We start from the raw sequence: 8,487 nt of genomic DNA, 5'->3' as shown, positions 1-8,487 counted from the left end.
TGACAAAAAAAAAAAAAAAAAAAATTAATAGTTAACACTTTTAGCCATGGTTAATTTTCGTATGTGTTCACGATAGTTTGCAATGGAAGCTAGTTGCAATGTGTTATTTTGCTAACGTTTTATAGCCTACATGCAAATAAAACTAGTGAATAATAAAAATTTTCAAAATAATCTCAGTGGGAGATGTTTTATACAACTTAGTGTAACATTTAACAGAAAACTGCGTGGACGTGACATCACATTAAGTACATTTCATCTGATGCCTTTGAGTTTGAGGCTGTTTTATTCGATGCCTAATTGTATGAGACCTGACACCTGACGTTGTTTTTCCTGAGACCTGAAGCCTTTTAGTCTGAGGCATGATGCCTTTTCTTTGTATGACTGAAGTGTGAGGAAGTCCTAATATGTACACCGTAGTCCTGATTCACATCAAACTATTGAATTGAGTCAGTCATGATGATTCTGAAGAAGATTTATTTGACACATCTGATAAACCCGGTGAAAAGGCCTTAAAAACAACACACCATTCAACTGCTTTTTCTACAAGCATCCGTTCAGGATATGAAACAAGTCTCTGTCAATGGGGTGCAAACACTTACTTTTTAACCGCAGGAGATGTAAATCAACCCACGGTTTAGTTGTCCTCCTATCAGAAAAACCACAGTGACAGTGATGTGAAACCTACCAGAGACACATGACTCAAGGGTTTTTTGTTTTGTTTTGTTTTGTTTTTAGTGTTGTATATTGAACTTTAAAGTTTATGATGGTGTTTAAAAGAGAGAAATGCCGCAAATCTGTCTTGATGCAGTTGAAAGTATTTAATGGTTGAAGTAAAATATTATGATATATTGATATTTAAAAGTGATTTTTTTTTCAGACACTTTTTTGAGACAGTTTTCTTAATATTTATTAATACCTGATTTACATTTAGCAGATGTTTTTGTGTAAAGCAGCTTACAATTGTGTGTGTGTTCGTGCGTACACACTGGTATTCCCTATACGTTACAGGGACCAAATGTGTGCATAAGTATACAGGTGCTGGTCATATAATTAGAATATCGTGAAAAAGTTCATTTTTTTATTGTAAATTATTTTTAAAAATGAAACTTTCATATATTCTAGATTCCCTACATGTAAAGTAAAACATTTCAAAAAATTTTGTTTTAATTTTTGATGATTAGAGCATACTAAGAGCTCATGAAAGTCCAAAATCCAGTATCTCAAAATATTAGAATATTTCCTAAGATCGATCAAAAAATGGATTTTCAAAACAGAAAAGTTCAAGTTCTTTAAAGTATGTTCATTTGTACACTCAATACTTGGTCGGCAGCACATATTACAGCAAATGACTTGCTCCTAGCACAAATTACAGCATCAGTGAAGTGTGGCATGGAAGTGATCAGCCTGTGGCACTGCTGAGGCACTATTGAGCCTTCAGATCATCTGTATATTGTTGGATCAACTGATTTTCATCTTTCTCTTGAAAATATCCCATAGATTCAGGTCAGGTATGTTGGCTGGCCAATAAAGCACAGTAATATCATGGTCAGCAAACCACTTGGAAGTGGTTTTTGCACTGTGGGCAGGTGCTAAAGTCCTGCTGGAAAAGGAAATCAGCATCTCCATAAAGCTTGTCAGCAGATGGAAGCATAAAGTGCTCCAAAATCTCCTGGAAGATGGCTGCATTGACTTTGCACTTGATAAAACACAATGGACCAACACCAGCAGACGTCACGGCCCCCAAATCATTACTGACTTCAGAAACTTCACACTAGACTTCAAGTAGCTTGGATTCTGTGCCTCTCCAGTCTTCCTTCAGATTCTGGGACCATGATTTCAACATGAAATGCAAAATTTACTTTTATCTGAAAAGAGGACTTTCGACCACTGTTCACTGTCCAGTTCTTTTTCTCCTTAGCCCAGGTAAGATGCTTCTGACGTTGTTTCTGTTTCAGAAGTGGCTTGGTAGTCCTTTTCCTGAAGATGTCTGAGTGTGGTGACTCTTGATGCGCTGACTCCGGCTTCATTCGACTCATTGTGAAGCTCTCCCAAGTGTTTGAATCAGCTTTACTTGACAGTATTCTCAAGCTTGTGGTCATCCCTGTTGCTTGTGCACCTTTGCCTACCCAATTTCTTCCTTCTAGTCAACTTTGCATTTAATATGCTTTGATACATCACTCTGTAAACAGCCACCACATTCAGTAATGACCATCTGTGACTTACTCTCTTTGTGGAGGGTGTCAATGATTGTCTCCTGGACCATTGCCAAGTCAGCAGTCTTCCCCATTAGTGTGGTTTCAAAGAACAAGAGATACCCGGCATTTAAACTGTAGGGATGGTCATTTAGTGAAACACGAATGTAAATATTCTAATATTTTGAGATACTGGATTTTGGACTTTCATGAGCTGTACGCTCTAATCAACAAATAAAAAAAAAAAAAAAAAAAAAAAACTTTTGAAATGTTTTACTTTACATGTAGGGAATCTAGTATAAATGAAAGTTTCATTTTTTAAAATAATTTACAATAAAAAAATGAACTTTTTCACGATATTCTAATTATATGACCAGCACCTGTAGTAATACCAGTACATTTTGACCATGGGGACTTTTTTAGGTCTCCGTGATGAAACAAGTTCATAAATCACACAGAATGATGTTTTTTAAAAATGTAAAACTGCAGAAAGTTTTCTGTGATGGGTAGGTTTAGGGTTAGAGTAAGTGCAAAGTTTTGCAGCAAATGAAATCCCCCCTGCTCCTCTCTCTGACTGGAGCACTTCATTTGGTGATAGTGCAGTCAGTGCAGTTCAGCAGAACGACTGCAAATCATTTGAGGTGACAGCAGCACAAATCAAAGAAAAGTTGTTTACCCAGATCAGTGTTTCAAGTCATTCTGTGTGCTCAGATACTCACCTGATACTCAGCTGTTTTTGAACGTTTCCTCCGTTTCTTCTGTTGCTGACAGAAGGTTTAGGTTCCTGTGGCAGGTAGGTCTAGGTATAGTATATAAACAAGGATGTATTTGGGTGTGTGAACATGCATTGGTGTTAGAAGAGTGGTGCATCTGCTGCTTCCTTTTGTCTAATTTCACCACAAAGTCACTCATGTGATGCGCTTCAAATACAGCCTCTCTCCGGAGGAGATTCATTCAGCATCAGCTCTCTGCTCCCATCGTTCAGACTATCTACTTCAGGTAAGAAATACTTTTCATTACAGTTTTTATGAGTAGCAAGTTTATAACCATCTTACAGGCTTCAAATGTAAAATATTCACAAAAACAATGTGACTGAATTAAATTGGCCTTGACTGATGCTTGTTATTGAGCTCTGATCATATGTGGACTGTTTGTTTTGAATGTGTGTAAAGAAGCTAATAAATCTGATAAATGTCATAATGTTCTGAAACTAAATAAAAGCTGATTCTGTTATTTTCTCTTTAATATTGTAAAAGAAATAATAGAATTTCTATTTTATAAAAATAAAGGTCATTTGACGAGTGTAAATGTTGGTTCTGTCGATTTTGCAGATCACAACCACAACCGCTTCCTTTTTCCTCCAGCACAGAATCATGAATAACATCTCAGTATCATGTGGAGAGATTCAGACCTCTCTGGGGTTTCTGTATGTGGTTTCTTCTGTCGTCTTCAATCAAACCCTCAATCCTGACTGTGAGCAGAGCTGGTATTCAGAGGTGACTGTTTGTTTCTGTGTACACTAACAAGTGAAGAAATGAAGAGAGAATAAGAGAAAAATTAACATGTTAGTGTTGTAAAATGTGTGTGTGCTGGTGTTCCCAACATTATGAGGACCAAATGTCTCCACAAGGATAGTAATATCAGTCAATTTTCACCTTGTGGGACATTTTTTAGGTCTCCGTGAGGAAACAAGCTTATAAATCAAACAGAATGATGTTTTTTAAGCATGTGAAATGGCAGAAAGTTTCTGTGATGGTAGGTTTAGGTTTAGGGTTAGTGTAAGGATTGAATATACAGTTTGTACAGTATATAAACCATTACGTCTACAGAGAGTCCCTGTAATGATAGGAATAACAGTGTGTGTGAAATGTGACTGATTATGTGAGGTTTTTGTTTGTTTGTTTGTTTGTTTTTCACAAACATCCACTGAGACATTTTCAAAAAAGGCCTAAAAGTTTTGCAGCAAATGAAATCCCTCCTGCTCCTCTCTCTGACTGGAGCACTTCATTTGGCGATAGTGCAGTCAGTGCGTATCCCATTAGACACAAACACACTGAACAACACACAAGACACTGTGTCTTTCAACAGAACGATTGCAAATCATTTGAGGTGACAGCAGCACAAATCAAAGAAAATGACTGTTGTTTACCCAGATCAGTGTTTCAAGTCATTCTGTGCACTACTGTTTGTGAACGTTACCTCCGTTTCTTCATCTTCTGTTGCTGACAGTTTGATTGTCTTGTGTTTGATCTGATCAGGATGGACTCAAGATCGCAGATCCATCAGTTCCTGAAACACTGATTGATCCTGTTATTTCAGTCTCATCGGATCGTCTCGTCACTTCTCGCTGTGTGAATCTGAATCATGAGATCATCTGCGATTCTGTGAAATCTGTAAAATGATTTTGATTTTTCTCTCAACACACAGAACTGATGATTATATTTTTACCTGTACAGATGCATCTGAAGCATTGATCCTTCATGAACAACATGATTCTTTCTTTTATTTCAGATTCATTACAGTCATGTGACCATGTTCAGAGGTGAGAGAAACATTTCAACTCTCAGCATGAACAGAGAATATTAAGAGATTCAGATCAAACTCTGTGCTGAACTGAATCTTCTCTGTTTCAAGTTAAATTACACCACTCAGTGTTTATATGGGAACCACCAGCTGGGTGTTAAAAGATGCTTGTGTGTGTCTAAAAAATGTTTTCCCACAATATATATAAATCAGAATGTCTGATCAGTGGTAAGAAAATATTGCTGGTGAAAATAATTTAATAACGGAATAACCACTTTTGTTCATGATGAAATTAACAAATTCTACTTTATGATGATGAAAACTATATCATCTGTTCATCCTTGTGTCTGGCTTCCTTTGTAACAATTTTTTCTGTTTCATTTTTTCTGAGTCAAAGTGACCAGCTAAAAGAAACACTGATCACCATAATGGTGACTAAACATTTTCAATAAAACATCAACATCAAAACCTCTGTTAATACTCAAAAACAATTGCAAACAAATTACAAATAAAGTCAGTCTGGTTTATAATAAGAGAGATTTAATGTCTTTTCAGTTGTTTTCATTTAAAGTTCACACAGCACGAAGTCATCAAATCACTGTCCTTTTCACACTGCATGACTATCTGCTATAGCGTTCAGTCACTGCTGTGTGCACATTGCATGATGGATCAGCGACAGGGGGTTTCACATATAGGAAAACTCGCTGACACTCTGTCTGGTCCACAAACTACGTTTCACAACCAAACACACGAGAAGTGATAAGGAAATAACGCGAGATCAGAGTTCTCACGCAAGACTGGAATCGTTATTAAAAAGTAGCCGGCAAAAAGCTTTCGATCCAAATAGTCTGTGCACTGATTTACAGTGAAAAAGAGAAAAAGAAACTTTCCTGTGTTTCTTAGGTCCAAATAGAACAAGAAGGAGCCTTTTCTTGTGATATTCTGGTCTCTAACTCCTCCCCAAACTTCCCGCTGCCCTGTATCTTGCTCTCTCATTGGCTGTAGGTCATCGGCAATGCCATTTTTAGTCAGAACACATTTCACACAGCAGGATTTTGAATCACACATTGTTGATTCTCTCAGATCGTGTCTTTGATAATGCACACTGTGTGAACGAGCATTCACCTCCAATTTTGGGCATTTGTCAGTGATTTTGCAAAATCTGTTGGCTAGTGAAAATCGGCTAAAATCGTGCAGTGTGAACTCCGCATAAGGCTGTGGCCGGAAGTCAGGTGTAGTTTTTGTGTTTCTCTTTCCTTCAGTGATTCTATCATCAGGTGTCTGAAAAATGAAAATTATCCCATGATATACTCACCCTCAAGCCATCCTCAGTGTAAAATAACTAGCCTCCGGCCATACAGATTCGACTTATATCTAAAGCGTAACTTCTACGCTACATACTACGTCATATGCTTGGAAGCGTCAGGGTGTTTATTAATATATCCCTGACTGTGTTCGTCGTGTTCGTATATATACAAGTCATGTACACATAGGATGGTTTGAGGGAGAGTAAATCATGGGATAATTTTCATTTTTGGGTGAACTAATCCTTTAATTTAACACTGGGATTTTGATGAGTGTGAATGTGTTTTCCAGTGAGGAATGAAACTGCAGTGACTCCAGGTGAGTTTCAGCTGATAAACTGTCTCTCATTCACTCAATCCAGTATGTTTTCTGTCATTTTGGCTCATATTTGTGATCATTGTGTGTTTTAAAGATGTTCTGGATGAAGTGACTCCGTCTCTCCAGCACTCAGGTCAAACATCAAGAGCTTTAAACCCTTTAAACTCTAATATTGATTCATCTTTCTTTCACATCAGCTGATTTGATATTTCATCACTTGTATAGATCAGTTCTGGTGGCTGTTTGCTCTCTTCATCGTTATCGTCATCATCATCTTCATCATCTTGATGTGTTTCATACTGCAGAAAAGGATCTTCAGGTGAGAGAAACTTTAATTGTGTCAGAAAGAGTCATGAAGACTAAAACTAAAATATTTTTATGAATATGAGTGTCAGTAATGAACACAATATTGTTGTTCATCTGTAAATAAACATAATTATAATTTCACTTTGAAAACATCTGGCCTAAACTATAACATTTCTCTGAATACATGGACATACTAAGATGAATATAATAATATTACATTAATAAGTGTTATTCTGTGTTCAGATGTTTTCCAAAGGCAGCACCGTCTGTCCATCAGTGCAATGATTCAGGAAACAGGTGAGTGAATTACCTAAGACTGAATCACATTTAAGGGCTGATGATGTTTTAGGCTTTATGAATATTAATGTTTAAATGAATCTAATTCTCACAGGGATCCTGAATCTGGTGTCCAAATAAAGGTCAGATCTGAATCTCTTGATTCACTGAATCACTCTGAATCTGATCAGTTCAATGGCTCCGTGTCCAGAGGATGATCAGGATCAACATGATTCTCTGGTCATTTTGTTATTGACTCAGGACTGAAGCGTCTCTGTCGTCTACATCTGTTACAGTATAAATCACAAACTCAGGGATATCAGGCATTTGCAACTCGCTTTTCTGCACTAAATAATGAAATACTGATGCCAGTTTCTTCATTTCTGGTGTTTGAAATCTCAGCAAGTTATTTTTTTAAACAATTGCAACAATTTTGTAAACAATTTTTATAGCAAACATATTATCATACAACTCTGTATGACGTAAGTTTCTTATTTTCAAATAAGATATAACATATTTTCTTATCTATGCAGTTTTACTTGTTCTTCTACCTGCCAGTGATACTTCCACTGGAAAACTGTGCTGTTACTGAACTGAATCAACACTGAATCAAACTGAGCTGATAATGACTCTTTTAGAGCTGCTTTACTGAATCTGTGTTTGTTTAGACCCAGAACAGAACTAAAGAGATAAATGACTATCTGTGATCAGTTCAATTAATAAAAAAATGACATTTCATGTTCTGGTTCTGCCTATTTTAGTGTTTTTGCTCCCCCTATTGGTCATTTTATATTCTACAGCTTAAATTTATATCATTCAGTTTCCGTTCTGAAGAACAACGGTAGCACATGTTTATTTTGCCGTGTCATTCCATTATATTAACATCACTTATGTTAATAATAGGCTCTGTCTGTCAAGTTTGATTCGTTTTGATTATGCTGTTTTGTGTCGAAGAAGTAACTGTATTTCTTAACATATTATTTTTTACATATATTAAATTTATGGTTCTGTTCAGAATACATCCAGACTACTGTTAAAGATCTTTAGCAATTATGTCTCAGTATATTTGTGTGAACATTTTGCATGATTATCTCATGTTAAATAATTGGACTCGACATTCACCATGTAATGTTTTTTATGTATTCTTTTTATTTTATTTTACAGTTTTCAACTCAGTTTTCAAATAAAAAAAAATAATGATGTCTTTAGGCTTGTTCGACTTCATGCAGCGCGACACCATGTGACTGTGACGTATAGCATCAAAGTACTGCGAGAGCTGAAGGCACGGGTATACTTCACTTTCTGCGCCCAGATGCATCTCGCTCGCAGTCGTGTCTGCGCATCTTTCAAATTAAACTCAACCGCGGATGACCAATTTTTTTCTATACTCTACCAGACATTGGAACATCAACGGGACATTCGCTGGGCATGATCGGAGAAGAAAAATAGTGCATCCACCATTGCAACATAGTTCAGAAAATCCACCAAGTCATCAAGAATTAAAACCTTGTTTCAAGAGTAGGGCTGGGCGATATATCGCATGCGATTGTCACGCGCATTTCGTCAG

General features: G+C 36.6%; 1 long non-coding RNA gene across 1 annotated transcript; it reads left to right on the top strand.

The window, feature by feature from the left end:
• The first annotated feature begins 6,572 nt into the window (after positions 1 to 6,572).
• On the top strand, positions 6,573 to 8,286 carry LOC125249100. Its single transcript, XR_007180498.1, has 3 exons — positions 6,573 to 6,657; positions 6,888 to 6,941; positions 7,036 to 8,286. It is a non-coding gene; the product is annotated as an uncharacterized LOC125249100 (long non-coding RNA).
• Positions 8,287 to 8,487: the final 201 nt, after the last annotated feature.

Source organism: Megalobrama amblycephala, linkage group LG1 (assembly GCF_018812025.1).
Source record: "Megalobrama amblycephala isolate DHTTF-2021 linkage group LG1, ASM1881202v1, whole genome shotgun sequence".
NCBI lineage: Eukaryota > Metazoa > Chordata > Actinopteri > Cypriniformes > Xenocyprididae > Megalobrama > Megalobrama amblycephala.
This window is presented reverse-complemented; position numbering and strand designations above follow the sequence as displayed.